General features: G+C 55.1%; 1 protein-coding gene across 1 annotated transcript in view; it reads left to right on the top strand.

The window, feature by feature from the left end:
• Positions 1 to 19747, top strand: part of NAV1 (neuron navigator 1) — a gene marked incomplete at its 5' end in the record, with an annotated part of 56922 nt that overhangs the window by 6719 nt on the left and 30456 nt on the right. The window lies entirely within an intron of this gene.

The following is a 19747-nucleotide window of genomic DNA, read 5'->3' as shown; positions in this document are numbered from 1 at the left end:
GTGTGCAGTGTTCCTGGTACCAGTGACAGTGGTGTCCTGGGCTCTGTGTGTGGTGTTCCTGGTACTAGTGGCAATGGTGAAGCTGCTGAGCCTGGATCCACTCCCTGGGCGGAGTGGGGATGGCTCCATCCCTCTGTGGGATCTGAGTCCTTGTCCTCTCCAGGCTTTGCACCCTGACTGTGTCTCATGCAGAGCTGTGGGGACACAGGAGATCAGGTATGGTGCCTTCTGCCATATCCCCCACCCTGCAAAGTCACGTCCTCCTCCAGACACACGAAGCAGCTTTCCTGGGGGAGCCAGGGAAGGGGTTGTCAGTTCTCCGGCTGGAAAGCAGTGAGCTTGGGAGGGTAGAGGATGTGTGAGGCTTGGAGCTCGGCTGGGAGGCTCAGTGTTGCCTCGTGGTGGGGTGGAGGGGCAAAAGGGAAAGCAGAGCTTTGCCCACGCTGCTGCATTGCAGCTCAGAGCAGGGAGCTGAGCGGGAGGGGAGCTGGGAAGGCAGGGATGCTGCAGCCGCGAAGCTGGGAAGTCAGGGGATGCTGCATTGCAGAGCTGAGATTAGAAGCTGTGCAAATGGAGATGTGCTTGTGTCAGGGTGGGTGTGACACTGAGGAGTGGTGCCCAGTGCCCACCAATTTGCTGGTCCTTCCTCTGATCCAGTTCTTCCACATTTTGTTTTGTGCCAGCATTTCTCATTCCTTGCTCTGGTATTTGTCTTGTTCAGTTGAGGGCATTATGTATTTTTTATTAATTCAGGAGGAGGACTGAAATTCATCTCCCACTGGAGGACCTGCTGGAATCCACATAGGGAAGCTGAGCAGAAGCTCAGTACGTTTGGGCAGGACATTTTCCTCTCTTGTGGGAGCAGCCAGCCATAGATCAGGGAGGTGGCTCCAGAGCCTTGTGTCCCTGGCACAGCATGGCACATGAGCTCCCTGGAGGGGGAACCTGAGCAGACCTTGGGCACACATGTGCCCCCGTGCTGCCCAGTGAAATGCAGGTGTGTTCTGCAGCTGGACATGTGTCTCCACCTCTGTGAACGTGTGAGCATGCCAGCGTGTTGGGAGCACAGGATTTTCCACCTGACGTAGGGTATCAGTGATTCTTAATCACTCCACATTGCTCTGGTGTTATGTCAGCCTTGTTGTTTCTCTTCTTAGCTGTCCTGCTCATCCAGAGGTGGGCACATTGCAGTCCTCCTCTGTACCTGTGAGGGTCTGGCCTCAAGCATCTCCCTGAAATTACAGAAGGATTTTACGGCAAATCCAGAAATTAGTGTCTGAAGATGAAGGCAGGGCTGCTCTGCCTTCCCCTCAGGCTGGATCTTACCCAGTGGGTAGGGAGGGGATGGTGAGCTGGTTAGGAGGGATCCAGGAGGTGCCTTTCAATGGGGAAATGAAATCGAGGGTTTGAGCTGTGCTCACGAAGCAAGCCTGACTCGCAGCCACAGGTGACGCGGCGGGAGGGCCAGGCTCTGTGCCAGCTTGTTGGCTCACCAGCCAGTTGGCTGGCTTTGGCTGTGGGATTGCAACCTCTCTTGCTTGGTGAGCTGGAAGGATAGCTCATGGCTGAGGTCCTTGTTGAAGCTGCTGCAGGTTCTGGTTGTTTTCATGTAACCCAGAAAAACAGGCAGAATTATGCTGTGGGTGCTGCAAGCCTGTGCTGTTTGAGCTAGAGGGGAAAATATAGAATCGTAGAATGATTTGTGTTAAAAAGAGATCATCTTGTTCCAATCCCTGCCATGGGCCAGGACACCTTCCACTAGCCCCAGTTGCTCCAAGTCCCATCGAATGGGACCTTAGACACTTCCAGGGATAGGGCAGCCACAGCTTCTCTGGGCAAACTGTGCCAGGGCCTCACCACCTTCGCAGGGAAGAATTTCTTCCTAATCTCTAGTCTTACCTTGTTCCATTCAATTTAAAGCTCTTCCCCCTAACTGCAGCATGGCAGATGGATAGTGCCATGGAGAAAAGCAGAACCACTTCTATTTCTCATGTCAGCCCTGCTGGCTGCCAGCCTGCATGCTTGGTGTCTGGGAGAGATGCATGTCCCACCTCTGTGCATCTTATGCAGGGTTGTGTCATCAGGAGTGACAAAGCTGGCAGTGAGACCCTGCAACCAGATAAGCTTGTTCAAGAGCACCCAGTCATGGCCAAACCTGGCTCTTACTGGTTCTGTTGGGAGCCCAGACTGCCTGAAGCTTACAGCTCTGCTTTGTCATGGGCCTCAAGCGTCCCTGGCACTGGCTCTACCCCAGCCTGGCTCTCCCAATTCCACGAGCTGACTTGCAGCACGTTCAGAGCTGCGGTGCAGGTACAGCTCTGTTGCTGGCTATTTATAGCATGTGAGCTTTCAGCATTGCTGTGCACTGGGAATAACTCACGGAGGAGACACTTCTCAAAATCACACGGCCGTCGCCCATGCGCAGCGTCACCGTCTCAGCCTTCCCACATGTCAGCTTGGGGTCTGTCTTGGTCCTGTGCCAGCCTGGTTTGACACTAAAGGGGGTTTACCCTGGTGCTTTTTCTGGCCTGGAGATTCAGCTGGTTAATGATGGCAGGGCTTTGTGGCCCAGTCCTTGTTAGGACATCATCAGCTTTTGCAGGAAGCAAAACCTCACCTCACAGCCCTTCCATAGGCCAGTGTGTGAGATGCAGGCACTGGCAGGGAGGGATGGGGAGCACAGGAACCTGCTCTTCAGGCTGGAAGCTGTGATGATGAAACTCATCAGCTGAATGAACCTCTCCAACCCCTCGGGCTGGGAGTGTTGGGTGCTGCCGGGGTATTTCCAGTTCACTTTATCTCTGGCCTGCCCTTGTATTTCCAAGCTGATGCAAACAAGTGGAAGAGTAGATAGCGGCTAATTCACATTGATTGCTGTGATGCTGGAGCTCCCCGAGGTGAGCTGGGGCTGGCAGAAAATGTGCTGTGGGCCATTCGATGGGGCCAGCACATCTCTCCCTGGCCATTTCCCGGTGTGGTGCCGCAGGGGACACGTTGTCAGCCTCGTGGATGCTTGCTCTCACATCCTGAGGTTTCTCTCCCAGCTTTGGTGGTTCAGAGGCCCGAGGCAGCATTAGCAGGGTGGGTACATGGGCTAAACTGGCAGTGGTGAAAACAGGTAAGGCAGGGTTGTTTTGGCAGGCACCAAGGTGGGGACACTGCTTTGTGGGAGGGGAGACAACAAAGCTCCCCTCATCTTAAAAGCAGGAGGAAAGGCATTTGACGGATTCTGGCTGGAACCTGGGACTGTCCAGCTCTGCCAGGGCAGGACCAACATGGAGCCAAGCATGTTGAGGCCACCAGTCAGCACAGGACCTCAGCCACCCAGCTGTGGCCTTTCACAGGCCTCCAGACCTCCTCTGGACCAAGGGAGTGACAAGGAGACGGCTCCAAATTCCCAACAGGCAGTGCAGAAGCAAGGGAAATAATGAAGTTCAGCTTCCTCCCATCCTTACAGGGTGGAGAGACAGATGATGTCCTGCAGACTTCTGCTTCTGTGAGCCCAGAGGAGCATGTGGTGAATCCTGAGGAGCTGGACTCTCACTGCAGCCGTTTTTGAGTTGTGCAGGGGTTGAGGTTTCTGTAGACTGAAGGGTGGGAGTAAGTTGGGTCTGACTCTGTTGGTGCTTGGCATGGGGCTTTCTGTCCTGCTGGAGGGAAATAGCTGTGGGGAGTCAATGGGACAGCCCAGGGGCTCTTCTCTGGGGCTGCCCCATCCACTGGGCATGGTGAAAGGTGGCTGCCCTGCACTCCTGCCTCTCCCGAACCCCAGGTTCATTTAAAAATGTAACAAAAACCCGTCCAGGGAACTGGAATCACTCTGGACAGGCCATGCATTGCACCTCGGGGTGGGCAGTAAAGAGAGGTTCTGGGGTCAGAGGTGCCAGTAGGTACCTGTTGGCTCCTGGTAGTGGTGGTTTCTCTCCCAAATAATGTGTGCATAGACTGGTGGGGTAAAAATCCATCGTGGCCTGGAGAACGATTACTGGCCAAGGGGAAGTACCAGCATTTATCTGACTCCCAGCAGGCCTGAGTCTTCTCTGCCTAGGGCTGTACTTAGCCTGGAGCTCACAGCTCATCAGTGCAAGGTCCTTTAGCAAATTCCATTTTGATGTCTCACCCCGGGTGGTGTGAGGTTGGATTTATCACTGTCTGGACCTCCTGTCTCCCACTGTCTGTGTGGTTGAATGCATCAAAAGCTGGCTGCATCCTGATCCTGTGGGGAGGAGCAGTGCCCAGAACCTACCCCAGGCCTCTTGCTCCTTAGCCCTGTGCCAGCAGTGCCATGGGCAAGGCTGGGATGGGGCAGTGATGGGTCCTGCCCTACGTGTTCCTTCACCTTTCTCCCCAGGGCTCTCCCCAGCAGTGCCAGGGATTGCCATAACCCAAAGTTGGTGTCCTTCAAAACTCCAGGCTGAGTACAGCAGCTGTTTGGGGGCTGATTCACCAGCAGACTGAGATCCTCCCTCCTTACAGGCTGGATCATCTGGAGGAGAGCAGACACTCCAGCAGCAGCACCTCCAGCCATCTCATTTCCATTTCCCTGAGCCCTTTTAGCTGTGCTTTCGCTGTGCTGCGCCAAACAGCGTCCCAGGACTGCTGAGGCACTAATATCCATCATCTGGCCGCGGTCTGTAGAGCACTCAGATATTTGGTTGCTATTTTCAGTGAAGTTTTCCAAGTTGAGCTTATTGGCTGATGGGCATCTGATCCCAGATGGAGAACATGTGGCCAGTTCCTGCGAGGGGAGGGGAACGGCCCCAGTCATAAAGCAGCATGGGGGATGAGTGAGGGAATCTCATCCTGGAGCCTGTGAGATGCTTTCAAGACTGTGCAGAGTGGGGCCTGAAGGTTAGGCTTTTAAAGCAGAATCTGCAGTGAGAGGTCACACATCAGATATTATGGTGGGGAAAGTACAGTAACCTGGAGGCAGGATTCGATCTCAGCTCAGCTGCTGTTTGCACTGCTGGGCACTTCCCACCCTGCTCAAAGTGAGCAGCAGGTACTTGGCAAACAGTCACTGTGCTAAAATGGGTGAAACTCTGGGGGTTCCTGCAACCTCCCTGCCTAGAACTGAGAAATGAGCACTGGCTAAATGTAATGGCACACAAACCCTGAGCTCCAAATCAAAAGTAAATTTACAAAGCAGCTTTTCCTGCCTCACATTCCCAGGTGGAGCATGGTAATGCGTTTCCAAGCCCAGCTGCTCTGTGCTGCATCAGTGACCAGTGGGGCAAAGCCGTGCTCTCTTTGCTCTGCTCCCCATTTGTCTGTTGCTGCCTTCTGAGGGCAGAGGTGTGGGTTTGTTTTGTGGCTGAGATTCTCATTCCCTTTGTGGAAATAAAGCAAATTGTTTTTGGTTGACATTCTCTATAGCTTCAAAGTCAAATAAAATCTGAGTTGCCAGCTTCTTTTTTGTATTTCAGGAGATGCCTGTTTTCCATCCCAAACCTTCCATGTTTTGCAGCTCAATAGCACATCCCAGACAATGGCTTTAGAAATCAGACGCCTGCATTTTGGACCCACAGTGCTGAGGCAATGCCAAGCAGTGCATGGGGTGCCAGAATTTGTGCACATGGGGAAAGAGAAGGAGGAGGACAAAAAACTTGCTCTGATGGGATATTTCCACAGAGATCATGGTAATGATCTTCCATTTCCATATAGCTTTTCATCCCCTGGCAGAGTGTGCTCACTTGTAAGCTGATGCTACACACATCCTGTGTGGAGAGTGCAGCAGCTGTCCTCAAAAATCATGTTGAAAGAGGGAAGCTCTGAAACAGCAGAGCGCAGAGCAGGATCTCCCTAGGGTGAGAGTGACCCCTGAGACTGCAGGGATGCTCAGGGATGCAGGGAAGGGTATTAAGAGGAAATTCATTACTGTAAGTGTGGTCAGGCCCTGTCACAGGTTGCCCAGAGAAGCTGTGGCATCCCTGGAAGTGTTCAGGGCCATGATGGATGGGCTTGGAGCAACCTGGTCTGGTAGGAGGTGTTAGGTCGAGATGGTCTTTAAGGTTCCTTTCAGCCCAAACTGTTCTGCAGTGATTTTGTGTCCCTGCACCAGTGGGTACAGGAGCAACCTTGCTGCTGTGTAAACATCATCCTACACCTTCCCCAAATCAATGTCACTTGTGGGATGTGCCTCACATCAGCCAGTGTCCAGCTCAGAGCTGTGCCATGGCCAGACATGAGCTGGCACTTGTCTTTCTGGAGCAAGAGCCCTGTCAGGGTTTGTGGTCAGTGCTGGAGCAAGCTGTGTCCCACACTGACACACAGGGTTGTTTTCCTGCCTCATCCTGGTTGCCATGCTAGAGGAGCTGTTAGGCCATGGAGGATCACAGGACTCCAAGGAGGGTCAGTGGGGCCGCATCTGCTGCTGGAGCCTGCGGGAGGTTGGTTAATATACAATATTCCTTTGTCCTTCTGAGTGCCTCTCGCTTTCTAAGAGCAGGGAGGTGAGGCTGGAAGCTCTTCTTCTCCCCTGTGCTGAGATAGGTTTGCAAAAGCTACAGTTTCTTCTGGGTTTTTTTTTTTTTCTTTTCCTGCTCTGGCGTTTTCCTCTGGCCTGATGAATTTTTAAACAAAAACATGGTGAGGAGAGAACAGGAGAGAGGGGAGAAAACCCAGGAGAGGACATAAGGAAAAAACTCTGTTTTCCAAATCAGAGTAATTGCAAGAGGAATTGAAAGTTTAGGTTGTGTTTTTAATTTGAAAGTTTCAACTAATTTTAAGTCACTTTATTGACAGGAGAAAATACCTTTCCTAATACTCTCTTTAATAAACTCCAGTTTTACAAGTAGAAGTAGTAGTAGTTGGTTGAAAAATACCATGGAATTATGGAAGTAAAAGGCATCTGCTGTGCTCTGTAATTCGCCCTGGCTGTGCTGGGGGTCAGTGCTCCCTGGAGGAGTGGGTGAGCCAGACTCCCCTGCAGATGTCCCTGGATGCTTGTCTGCCTGTTCACAGGGGATTGCAGGGTTGATCACCCACACATGGTCACTTTACACAGGGACAGAATGTGGACAGATGTGGTTCCTTGCCTGTTGGTGCAGGGCAGTGAGCAGATGTGGGACTTTGGGTGCAATGGGTCAGAATTTGGCCCAAATTGGAGCCTTCCAGCTGGAGAACTGGTTGGTTAGTACTGGAGAAAGTGAAAGAAGGCAAGAGGGAGCACAAGGATGGAGAGGAGAGGTGGAGGTAGGAGAGGGGCTTGGCTCACTGAGCTAAGCATCACCAGGGAGCTCAAATCCCATCACCAGGAGGGTTTGTCCTGCTTCATAAGCCAAGCTCTGACCTGTGAAAGTCATCCAGGAGTTTGAATCACTGATGAAGTCGTGAGATATCATGGACAGCTTGTTGTGCTGTGCCTTGTCTCTCCAGAAATGCTCCTCCACTGTGATGCCAAGGCCAGAGCTGAGCACTGGGACCAGCCACTCCTGCTGCTGTCCATCAGGCTGGGCTGGTTTCTCACAACTGTCACTGGCAGTGATTGAGTGTTGGAAAACCATTGGTAGAAAACCAGCTTGTTGTTGGAAATCCACTGCAGTCACACTGTGCAGAACAGAGAGGGCTCCTTGCAGATCTCGTGGTATTTCAGGCTGGAAAAGAAAAAGAAACATTTTATGGTAATTTTTTCAATGACTTTCCAATTTTTTTTCTTGGTAAGCTGTCTGTAATCACTTACAGTGTTCCTGAAGGGATTAATTACTCACTGGAGCTTATTGTGCGTATTTCATATTCTGAACTGTTGGATGTGATGTCTGCCTTGGATCAAGTGAGGGGTCACATGGCATTTCTTTTTCCACCCTTTTCCCCCTATTCTGTTCTATCTGTCAGGCTCCTGGTGTGAACGCTCCCCATCGCTGCTGTGGTGGGTGCTCAGTCAGCGTGCTGCACGTGATCCTGATTTCCCTGCTCTGCGCTCCCTTTTCAAGGGAGTGTAGCCAGAATAAGACAAATTGCTTCCTTGTTTGAGTGACTTTTGGCTGATGCTTTCCCCCCAAGCTGTAGTGTTGGCTCGACTTCTCTTGCAGCAGTGGTGGCTCTGGGCTGTGCATCGTCAGTGCTTGGACAGGCCCCCGGAGCAAATTTGGGGAGAAGAGCTCAAAGCACATTGCAGAGCTGCTTCCCACGGTGAAGAGAGCTTGTGCTGTGCAGGCAGCCATTGCATGAAGCTGAGATGTCTTAGGGGAGATAAATCTCAGCTGCAGTGCTGCCAGGGACCCCTCTGTGCCATGCTTGAAGCGTGGCATTCCCAGGAGGGTCTGCCTGCAGGACGGTGTGCGCTGGCACTTTGACAGCTCAGGGAATGGCATTGTCTCAAGCTTAGCTGGGGATCCCAGCTCTCCAAGCTGGGGCTGTAGCTCCATGTTGTCTAGGTATGCTTAAAGGGATCCTGCAGCCTTGCAGGGAATGGGGCTTGTCAGTGTGTGGGGTCCAGAGCTGAGTGGCTGCTCTCCCATTGTGCCTGGAGGCTCATGGCTGCTGTCATCACATGTCACCCTTGGTGCTGGCAGGTGCATGGTGAGGGCAGCCACAGGAGCTGGCACATGGTGGAGAGTCCAGAGGCTCCACTGAAATCCCTCTGGTTGGCACTGCTGCCTGTTTTAGAGCATTTTCCACCCTGTCCATCCCAGGTACTGTCAGGCCCCCAGTAAAATTTGGAGTTGTAGGTGGAACAGCAGCTCTTTGCACAGAATAGTAGAGTGTATCAGCATCCCTTCACTCACTGTGACACAGATGGTGGGTTGGAGGTAAAGAACACTTCCTCCCTGCAGGCCCCTGGGGCACATGGGTAGGAACTGAGTGGTGGCTTCCACAGAGCTTTCTGGTCCCAAGCATGCCCTGCTCTCAACCTTCCTTCTCTGCAATCACCTTTAGTGGGAAAAACACAACTGCTGCTCAAGGAATCCTTTCCCTGGTGGTGGGGACTCTCCGAGTGCACTATGAGAGGGGGAGCAGGTCTGGAAGCAGTTGGAGGATGGTGTGGGCTGGCACCAGGAGTGGGGAACCATCAGTGCTAAGAATAGACAGTTTATCCGCATCCCTCCCCCTGTGAAGGGTGCTGGAGGCACTGTGCAGCAATTAACACAAGTTTGTAATAACACTGCTGGCAGCGTGGGAGACTGGTGCTGCTGAGCTCCCTGGCACACACCTAGCAGGTCCCTGGCATATGAGGCACTGCTGTGGGGCAGCAGGACAGAGTCCTGGGTGCTGGGTGTGGAGCCCCGGGATGGGGAGAAACGTGGGGCTGGTGCTGCTCCTGGCTCCAGTGGGTTAGGCTCCTTTCCCAGGCAAGTTTGGAGGAGCAGGTAACAAGGCCAGCAGAGGTGGGGCAGTATTGGTGGGGAGAGGAGCAAGCTGAGGGCTGTGGCAGGGCATGATGCTGTCTCTGTACCCCTGACTGCAGTGAGGGTGACCCTGGGGAGCTGACACAGTGGGCTGGGGAGATCAGGATCACCCCATGCTCTCCACTGACTTAGCAGGATGCTGATTCTGGGCATGGGAGATCTGGGAATGCAGGAGGTCATTGTGTCACTGTCAGAGCTAAGGGCACCCTCTTTAAGCAAAGATCCCTCTTTAAGCAAATGCTGCCACTCACCATGCACAGCTCCATCTTTGGGGCGTGGGGGGTTTGCTTTGGGGTGAACATCACCTGGGCAGCTGATGCTACAGGCTGAAGGGACCCCAAAGTCTGTGATATGTGTGTTGGTCTTCAGCCCTGCCTGGGCTTCTATTGCAGATGCTGCCACGATTTTTAGGGTGAAGCTTGCCCAGTGCCTGGTGGGACCAGCAGCCCCAGGCACCCCAGCAATGCTCACCCACCCTGCTGCCAGGGCCTGCAGGTGCAGGGAGAGCCCGAGTCTTGCGGGATCCCGGTGATCAGATGTGCTTGTTTCCGTCTCCCCGCAGGCTGCTGCTCCTGGTGCCAGAGTGAATTTGGCACCTGGCCCTCCTTCGAGACTGGGGAGGGGGAGAAGAAAGGCCAAGCCCTCCTCGCCGCAGGCAGGAGATTCAATTCTCCCTGGGTGTGCACAAAGAGCGTTTATCTCCAGAGCAAAGCCCTGGTAACCACGGGGCAGAGCGTGAAGGGCTGATTAGGGGCTGTTCGAGGAGGGGTGCTGGGGTCGCGTGCAGCCACTTCCCTTCCCATTTCCAGGCCTTTCCATGGTAATGGCTCCTATTCTCCTCCGTTGTTAGGACGTCACTCACACGCAGCTCCAAAGACATCTGTCAAAACACGTCTCCCTCTGTCCTTGGCGCTCCCAGGGAAGAGGGATCCGTTGGCCCCATAATGAGCCTGACATCAATTAATCATCAGCCTTAAAAATTAGCATCGTGGCAGTACATGTTGGAGGAAAACCATTCCCCAGTTGGAAGCAAAAATAGCCTGTGTTATCTCCCTCCTCCCGTGGGACGTGGCAACAATAGATCCACTAACGAGTCTGGAACTTGTTAAGCTGGGTTTGCCCCCCGAGGTGCTCTGCCTCCTGTCCAGTCTCTTCTCTCCACTGTCTCTTGAGGGACCCTCTTGTGCAAGGGCTGATGACCTACCCTGGGGTCTGGCCCTGCTGTCAGCTGGACCCTCGTGGTGTGCATCCCTCAGGCTTTGCAGAGAGCCCAAGGTATGCTTGCAATGCTGAGCCCCTTCCTGAAGCTGTGTTTGGAGGGAAGCAGCTGATTCAGGATCTCGCTCTTCTGGAGTGAAGGATGCTCATGGGAGTGAAGGTGGTGCTGCTGGGCCGAGATGGGGGTTCAGCTGGTGCCTTGAGGATATGTCCCACTCCGGGAGAGCTGTCCCTTGTCCCTCTGTAGAGTGACAGCTCTGAGGACTGTTGGTGCCCACAGCTCAGTGAGTGCCAGCTCAGATATTCAGGAGCTCAGCAGTGGGCTGGAGGTTTCCAGAGACACTCTGTCTGGGGAGTGACTGGGGCACCTTCTCTGGAGGCTCATGATGAGCTGCTCTTTGTGCCTGTGCCATGCTGGAATTTTCCATGCTCGGAGCTGCTCTTCCTTGCATCCAGGCGAGCTGTAACCCCAGAGAGCAGCTCTGCTGCCCATAGCCGCCTGCCACTCTTGTTGCCTACCCCGGGTATTTGGGAGATGAGGAGCCCCCATCAGCAGCTGTGTTTTGGGTCCATTTGGCTGGCTCTGATCTCTCAGTGTGGAGCAGCTCCATAGGCTGCCAGGGGAGCTGGGGAGGACATTTTGCATTCCTGCTGGAGACACATGAGGACTCTGGCTGGTCTGGTGATGGACAGACAGACCATGTGTCTACCAGAACCCAGCTGAGGCCGGAGAGAATTGTGTTTGCAACGCATTGCTCTGCACAAAGCTCTCAGTCACAAGGCGAGAGGGACAAAAGGCTCCCTGTTCACTCCGTCCCAGTGGGTGCAATTCCAACAGTTAAAAAGCAAATGTGAGTTGTTTGTCTCTGTGAATATAAAGCTTCCCCAAGCATGGCCGTATTCTGGCTGGGAATGGGAAATTTGGCTCTGCTAATGACTGACTGTTCTGCAAAACAGAGCCAACTTGAGCCAAGAGCTGCCTGGCCAGGCCCTCCTGCACTGGCCCTGGTGCAGGGATGCAGGCTGTAGAGGGGAGAGGCTCTGGGGACTGATAAATGCCCTTTTAGCCAGGCCTGGGCACCCAGTGGGGAGCAGCAGGGAGGGATGGGTGTGGGGACCTCAGCCTCTTGTACACAGGGGTGACTGCCACCCGTGAGCACCCTGCCAGTGCCTGGGACTGTCTCCTGTGCCCAAAGGATTCATTATAATCAACAGCAGGGAGCTCCAGGCAGGGGGACACCAGAGCTTTGATTTGGGGCATCTGACTGAGAGTCCAAGGGCTACTGTCACAGGAGCCTGGGGTGAGCATGGGTCTGGGAGTAATGACTGAATCACCTGCTGCACCTGGGCTTGGGGTGTGGACACATCCCCACCGTCTCCATGGATGATCCCCAGCAGTGATGAGGCTGTTGAGATGGCATTGGTGCTGATGAGGAACGTGCCCTGTGTCTGCCTGCACGTGGCTGCCCTGGGGGGGCCTGTGGTGCTTGACCCCCATGTCCGTGACAGCCAAGCCATGCTGAGCACAGCCCGTGGGCATCTCTACCTCCCCGTGCTCTGCTTGGCTCCACGGGTCACAGGGACTTTGGAGAAGGGCTGCACACAGTGAGGGAGGGTCATTATGGGGTTAGGACATGGCTGTGACCTGCACGGGCCCTGTGCAGGATTCCCCATGCACCCACATCCCCCCTCCTCCACCAGGCAAAGCTTGGAGCGAGAGCTGGTGACATCCCCAGATGCAGAGCACATCTGGAGGGCACCAAAGCAGTTAAGTGAAGGGCTGATTTGTGCTATAGAAACCCGCAGTTCCTTCCTTTGATCTTCTGAATCAGCCCATTGCCTTCCTCATATAAAGCCCCATTTATCTCTGCTCTTCCCAGTAAGTTTGAAGGCGGTCGCGGCTCGTGGCTCCTCGGCAGCAGCGAGGAGCCCAGCTTTCTCTTCCGCTGAAGCAGAATCAGGTGAAATCTCTATGGCAACTGGCAGATGACAGGGAGTCTTGTTGCCTTGGAAATGAGGCAAGGCAAAAAAAAACCCACCCAAAAAGAGCCATCTGGAATTTTGAATTTCCACAATGTCCAACCTGCGTCTGGTGATGCGTGGGGAGGGTGAACCCGTTGCTCTGGGGCCTCTGTGCTGGGGCCTGGCTGCGCTGTTCTGCCTCACCCTGGGGAAATTAGGGCTTTTTTCCATTTCTTCCCCACTTTTTGGCTTTCTTTGCCTAGGTTCTGCAGCATTGCCCTGACCATCTGCTGGTGGCTGTGGGAAAGGTGTTGTGTGTGGGGTGTTTGGGGTGCTGAAACCAGGCTGGACACAGCTGTGCCGTGCTGGGGGCCAGCATGGCACTGGCACACCTTGGTACTGCAACACTGTGAGGAGAATGGCAGGCTCCAGGGCAAACTGAGGCATGGAGTGCTGCGTGACCAGTCTGACCCTTCTCTGTCAGCTTAGCACAAATCTCAGGTGCAGTGACCACTGGTGACACTGTGCCCAGGGCCTTGGGCTGTCAGCAGGGAGTTAGTGTCACCATGTGTGACTGCCACTGTGTGTGCCAGTGGCCAGAGGCTCGGGGCACCCCTTGGAGCATTGATTTAGCCTGTTGACCTGCCATCCCCTTCCTTCCCAAGCTGCACAGGTGTTTCCATGGATTATTTTGGAGAGCTGGGCACAGGAGTGCTGGGATGCTCCCAGCTCCTCTGATGCTGTCAGGAGCAGCTTTGGAGGCAGGTGTGGCTCTGGGATGTGCAGTGCCTTGTGCAGGAGCAGGGTCTTTCCCAACACGGGGGATTTTGGGCTCCCCTGGCTCATCAGCACAGAGGAGCAGAGGGCAGCATGTCCAGTGTCTGGACATGGAACAGCTAGAGGCTCTGGATCTGGAAAAGGAACTGTGGTTTGGATGTGCAGGTGGGGTGGTTTGGGGCCAAGCACAGCATCCATTGAAAGAATAACCCACAAATGGGCTGGAGGCCCAGTCTGGATCTCTCCAGTGGGTTCACTTGGAAACTTGTGTATGGGAGAGACCCAATTAAGTAGATTTATTGCTGCTCTAGCCTGAGAAAGTCTGAATCCCTTTTAAAAGCTTGGCTCACTGGAGCCAGACGGGGTCAAGGCTCCAGGTCTCTCAGCCCTGCCCTTGTTACGAGCAGTGATTCGCGAGGCTTAGCAGCCACGATCACCCCGAAAGTGCTGATTGGGCTCGAGTCCCAGCCTGTCACTGCTGCACTGCTGCTTATTGTCTGCTCTCACCTGCCAGCAGGGGGGTGGTGGCCCCCTCCCACAGCGTGGGACTGCCCCAGCCTGCACTGGTGGCAGTGGGGATGGTGTGGCAGTGATGGGGATGGTGGTGGTGATGGGGATGATGGTGGTGGTGATGGGGATGGTGGCAGTGATGGGGATGGTGGTGATGGGGATGGTGGTGATGGGGATGGTGGTGATGGGGATGGTGGTGATGGGGATGGTGTGATGATGGCAGTGATTGTGGCTGCAGTGGTGAGGATGTTGGCAGTGATGGGGATGGTGGTGGTGATGAGGATGGTGTGATGATGGCAGTGATTGTAGCTGCAGTGGTGAGGATGGTGGTGGTGATGGGGATGGTGGTGATGGGGGTGGTGTGATGATGGCAGTGATGCTGACTGCAGTGGTGGGTGCAGTGATAGAGTCAGTGGGTGCTGGCAGGGAATTGGCTTCCTCCCCCTCTGCAGCCACCCTTGGAGCCTCCTGCAGAGCTTTGAAGAAGTAATTTTGAAGAAGGGTCTACCAACATGTGAGATACGGGGTGGCTGTGCCAAACCAGGATCCTGTCACCTCTCTGACTCTGGCTCCACAGGGGCTGGTGCTCCCTGGGAGACTTGGGCTCTGTGGGACACATGCTACCCCCACAGTGCTGCCTGCTGGAACCCCATTAAGACTTGTAACTCCCCCAAGACTTGCTGCTGGACTCAGGATGCAGGGCTGGCAGCCAGCTCTCTGCTCACACCAATGAGAGCAATTAAACCAGGAGTGCTAATGTACCTGCTGGCTTCTGGGTGGGGCAACAGGTTTGCAGGAAAGAGTGTGATGCTTTCCCAGGGCACTGAGCAAGTGTGGAAGACATGCTCTGCCCAGCTTGGGTACCCTGGGACATCTCCAGAGAGAGAGAGGGGTGATTTGGGGCTACTGGTACCTCCTTGGTGGGAGCACACAGGAATTGTAGGGATGGGGCTGAGCTGGAAAACAAGGCTGACACTGCAGGCTTGGCCACCACCCCACAGAGCCCTGTGAGCCATCTCAGGTACCTGTTCGGGAGCTGTTGGGGGAAAAACCCCAAGACCCCAAAGAGAAGAATTGCAGGTTGCAACCATCCCCCTGCCCAGCCATCCAGGAGTGGGAATCAGCTGGATGTAATAATGCAAGATAAAGGCATTTACTCCATTCAGGAAGACTCAGCACCCAGATGCTGGTGATCACAGTCACAGGCTGTGGGGTGTGAGTGTGGAAATCACAGGGCTCAGTGAGGGTCACACTGGGCTTGGGCTGTTGGGTTTTCCCTCTGGTGGTCTCCAAGTGCCAGAATGGAAGGTTTTCAAGAAAAATACCAACAAAACACTGCCTCTACTGATGCATTTATAAACAGCACTGGGAGCAAGGACTGGGGCAGATGGAGGGAACAGTGTGGATCTGCTCAAGGCTTCATGGAGCTGGGGAGTGTGGTGGGGCTGGAGGAGGCACACAACCCCATGAGAATGGGTTTTACTGCAGAGTTTATAAGTGGATTTTTCAATGCACTGGAAGGAATTGAGCAAGCAGTTAAAAATTTTTTCCAGCCTGGGGAAATTCGTTACAGCTACTGTGTAACAGGGGCCCACCGGAATGACTGAGGAGCACCAGGCAGCCTTTCTTGGTGAATTCCTGATTGCTGTTGAAATCTTTACTGGGTCAACAGGAGTCCTTCCTCTGAAGTGAGACCAGTTGGGTAACTGGGGGCAGGAAAACACAAGTGTGAGTGCCACGCTGATGCTGAGTGAAGACAGGTGCAGATGGTGCACCCATGCGAGCCTGGCATCCCTGTGCCAGTGTTGGTACCATGTCCTGCTGTCCTGCTGCCTGCATGTGGACACGTGGGCACAAGGTGATAGGTGGTACACAGGCATAGGTGATACACATGCACACACACATCTTTTTGCTGCCATGTGGCCCCCACCTGAATGGTGCTAACACACACACACACACGCGGGTTTCTGTGCACAGACACGTGGGGCACACGTGTCCCACGGATGCAGCCCTGCCTGGCCCCAGCAGGAGCTGGTGGCCACATGCTTGTTTGAAATGAGCTGTCAGAGCCATTTGGAGTTGATTATTTTCTCATTCCTTGACGTACTTGGCCACGTTGGCAGCACCCGGCTGCGGGGCCATGGCTGCACCCCGACACGTGGACAAAGGAACTGCCACCGCTTGCTCTGGGAGGTGATGGGGAGAGCTGGACATGAGCACAACCTGCAGCTCCCCAGCCTTGTCCAGCCATGGTTCTATGCTGCCTGTCACAGTCAGACTCACAGCAAACAGTGCTCTGCCCTGAGCCAGCCATTCCAGCACATCTCTCTCCTTCCTCCTCCTGCTCTTCTTCCTCCTTGGCTGCCTCTGGGCCTGCATCCCACCCTGCAGATGCTCCTTGTGGTGATGGTCCCTGCTGCTGCAGCCACAGTGCCAGGCTGCTGAGTGTGGGTGGTGGTGGTCAGCATTGGAAGCTGTGCTAGGGAGTGATGCAGGTGAGGGGATGTCAGGGGTGGGCTGAGGCTTCCTGCCTCAGTTTCCTTGTGTGCCAAGTGGAGCTGTATCATACTTGCTGATGTTGAAGAGAGCACTGAAAGGGCTCAGTTGAGAAAGGAATGTTGAGCGAGAGCTCTCAGTTGAGTGAGAGCTGCTCAAGCACAGCACAGGGTATAGGCAAGTGAAACCCAGCCTGGCACAGGGACAAGTGATTTGGGCAATGGGGTCTGGTGACCTCCTAGTGGAGGGCCTGGGGACAGTGGCTGCATCTCAGGGCTGCCCTATGCGTGGTCAGAACAGGGGGCAAAGGGCCAGAGGCAGCACTCCCTTCCCTCTGTAACAGCAGGATGTTTGGAGCCAGCAGGGGCTGAGGGGCTGCAGGCCAGCCTGGGGCTGGGGCAGGGACACATCAGTCCCTGAGCCTGCAGCTCAGGAGTGGGGAGTGCTGCAGAACACATCCCAGCCGTAGCTGCCGGGAAAATGAGCCTGGCCTAGGCTGGGTGTCCAACTGACCCCGCCACAGCATGGGCTGAGCCTTCTCTGCTGCTCCATGCTCCAGCAGCTGGAAACATCTGGCTGCACAAGCTTACTAAATCGATGTGGGGAGGAATCCAGCGCTCTCCTGTTGCTCCCACACTTCAGCCTCTCCCAGTGGCTCTGGTTTCGAGTCAGTTCTGGCATGCAGTGACTCAGTGAGCTCTGAGCCAGCCCCTGGCCCCTTGCTGTCCCTGGGGAGCAGACTGCAGGAGTCCCTGTGTCACCACCTGGACAGCACTGTGGGGGCACATGGTGGCACTTCAGTGCTAGCAGCAGGATTTGTGCCAGAGGTGGGTGAGCAGCTCTTCCTGTCCCAATTTGTTCCTTTTGCTGAGTGAGAGCTGCTGCTTTTCCTGGAGTCCGGAGTGACCTGGACTGTCATCCAAAAACTGGCGTGATGTCATGCAGGCATGGATGGTGAAGGGGGCAATGGATGAAGCTGGGGATGTGGGTCGGTGCCATTGCCCTGGAACTCCTGTCCCTGTGCCCTAGGATGCTGCTTTTGACCATTGGTGCCCCAGCAGCAGAGCAGTGCAGGGGAGGTGCTGCCCCTGTGCCGGCCCCTCGGTCAGGGCAGCTGGGGACACAGCCCAGGCTCGCCCCACTGCTCCTTGGATGGGGATGGCTGTAGCAGCCCTGCTGGCAGTGGTGCCCGGGGAGGAGGCAGTGCCAGGCCCCAGCTGGCTCTGTGCCCAGGGGAATGCTGCGGGTGGCTGTGGGGGAGGCAGACAGAGTTTTGGGAGGGAGCCATGCCCGGGAGGAGCACGCTGCCGAGCTGGCAGGGCTGGGAACCACTGCTGGCGCCAGGGGACAACAGTGACTCTTCATGCCATCCCACCCTGTCCTGCCCCAGCACACAGGGACGTGGCACTGCTGGGTGTGCATGCCACCTTCCCTGGCTGCAGGAGCTGAGTCTGGGTGACAGCACCCACCAAATGGGGCCAGGGTGAGGGACCTGAGGGTGCCAAGTCCTTCCCTGCATGGAGAACCATACGGGGACACTGGTGGCTGTTGTATTGCTGTTCCCTGGGGTTCAGGGAGCCCAAATCTCCCATTGGCCTACACACTACAGTGTGACAGCTGTGGACTTGGCCACAGGTTCTGAATCTGCCATTTCAAGCCTGAAAATCCACCCTTGCAGGCAACTTGAGGTCAGGACCTGGCAGCTTTGAGGTGCCAACAATCCTTTCTGCCTGTCCCACCAGTCAGGCATGGTGTCCCCTTGTCCCTGGCTGCAGAGCAAGGTCGATGCCACCCTTTAGCACTGAGGGCCTCTTGAGCCTCCCCTGCACCCTGGTTCTGTGCATGCTGCTGCCTCAGCTCCATCCCTTTCCTGCACTGCCTGTGAATCCCCATCCTGTGGCTCTGGGGGCCACTTGGAGCTTCTGTGCCTTTGGTGAACTCCGCCAATGGTGAAATAGATGAAGCTGGGAATGTGGGTCAGTGCCATTGAAACGTGCACTTGGAGCTTCTGTGATTTTGATTAATTCCTCCAATCTCCACAATGGACATTTAATAATGAGTTAATAATGACTTGTGTCCTGCTGAGCCAGGTTCTGGGAGCTGGACTGGGGTGATTTGGCATATGCAGGGATGGATGAGCTTATGCTCTGATGTGGCTGGCCACATTGGTTGCCCTGTGGGCTCACCAGCCCTTTTACCTCATCTACAACTGACTTGAACCTGCTTGATTGAACCTGTCTCATCGGGGCTGTTCCTGCTTGTCACCCCCTTCCAGGCTCACACGTAAATCCGAGCTGCTTCACTGGTCTGAGGTGCTCCTGCCCGGGCAGGTGGGCAAGGGGAGCCAGGGGATGGGGCAGCATCACCTCTGGGTGCTGCTTGTGGCATGGCCAGAGTGTGCTGGGGACCAGGAACACACAAGGAGCCCTGCTTGAGCACTGGCATGTGGCTGTGCCTTTGCTGGGGTGTGTGTGCTGGCAGTGTCCCCCATCCCTGTGTCCCTGCAGTTCACACGGTGCCGATGCCATTGCAAATCCTGAAACACTGGTTGCCACGTTACATTAGGAGGAGCCACATCCCATGTCCCTGATGCCTGCTGTCACTGCAGATCTGTGGCAGGCTGCAGCTGAAAGGCCTGAAATCAGGGATCAAAGCTGCAGTGGCACGGCTTTTAGTGCCCAGGATGCACGTGAACAGGACAGGGTCGGGGCTGGAGCCATGGTTCCAGCCCACAGCACTGCTGGGACTGTACCAGGAGTGACCCCCCTCCTCTGTGCAGGTGTCTCTGGGGAGTGTGCACACCTCTGTGTGTGCAGGTGTGTGTGCATGTTTGTGGATGTGCCTGATGTATCTGCACATGTGCACAGGCGGTTGTGATGTGGGGAGATGCATGTGCACGTGTGCATTTTGGGGGGGCATGGCATGTACACAACCATGCCAGGGGTGTGCACACCTGGAGAAGTCCCAGGGCGGACAGAACTCGGGGGTACTCAGCTCTGGGCTGTGCCTGTGGGGTTCAGCCCCATCAGCTGCTCCAGCCCCACACAGAAGCTGCCACTCTTTCATGAGTGAGGCTCAGTGTCCTCCACTCCTCTCAGTCCTGCTGGCTGCACACCAAGTGATGCTGCTCCAGCACCCATGTTCCCAGGCTGGAGCACCCCAGGGGCCTGGGGGATGCAAGGGCAGGTTTGGGGACAGTGCTGCTCCTGTCACCTGTGTGGGTCCTGTGGCCCCACTTGCTCTCTGCCTGCTCATCCTTTCTGGACTAGACATCAACATCCCAGCTGCCTGCTTGGGAGTGGCATTTCAGGGTGGTGCAGCTCCAGCCTGGTGCCGTGTCCCTTCCTGATGGGCAGAGCCAGGGCTGTTGGTCATGGCCACCAGCAGGGGGGGTTCACCATCCATCATCCATCCATCCATCCATCCATCCATCCATC

Source organism: Parus major, chromosome 26, assembly GCF_001522545.3.
Source record: "Parus major isolate Abel chromosome 26, Parus_major1.1, whole genome shotgun sequence".
NCBI lineage: Eukaryota > Metazoa > Chordata > Aves > Passeriformes > Paridae > Parus > Parus major.
Note: the sequence above shows the minus strand (reverse complement) of the source record. Positions and strands in the feature narration are given on the sequence as shown.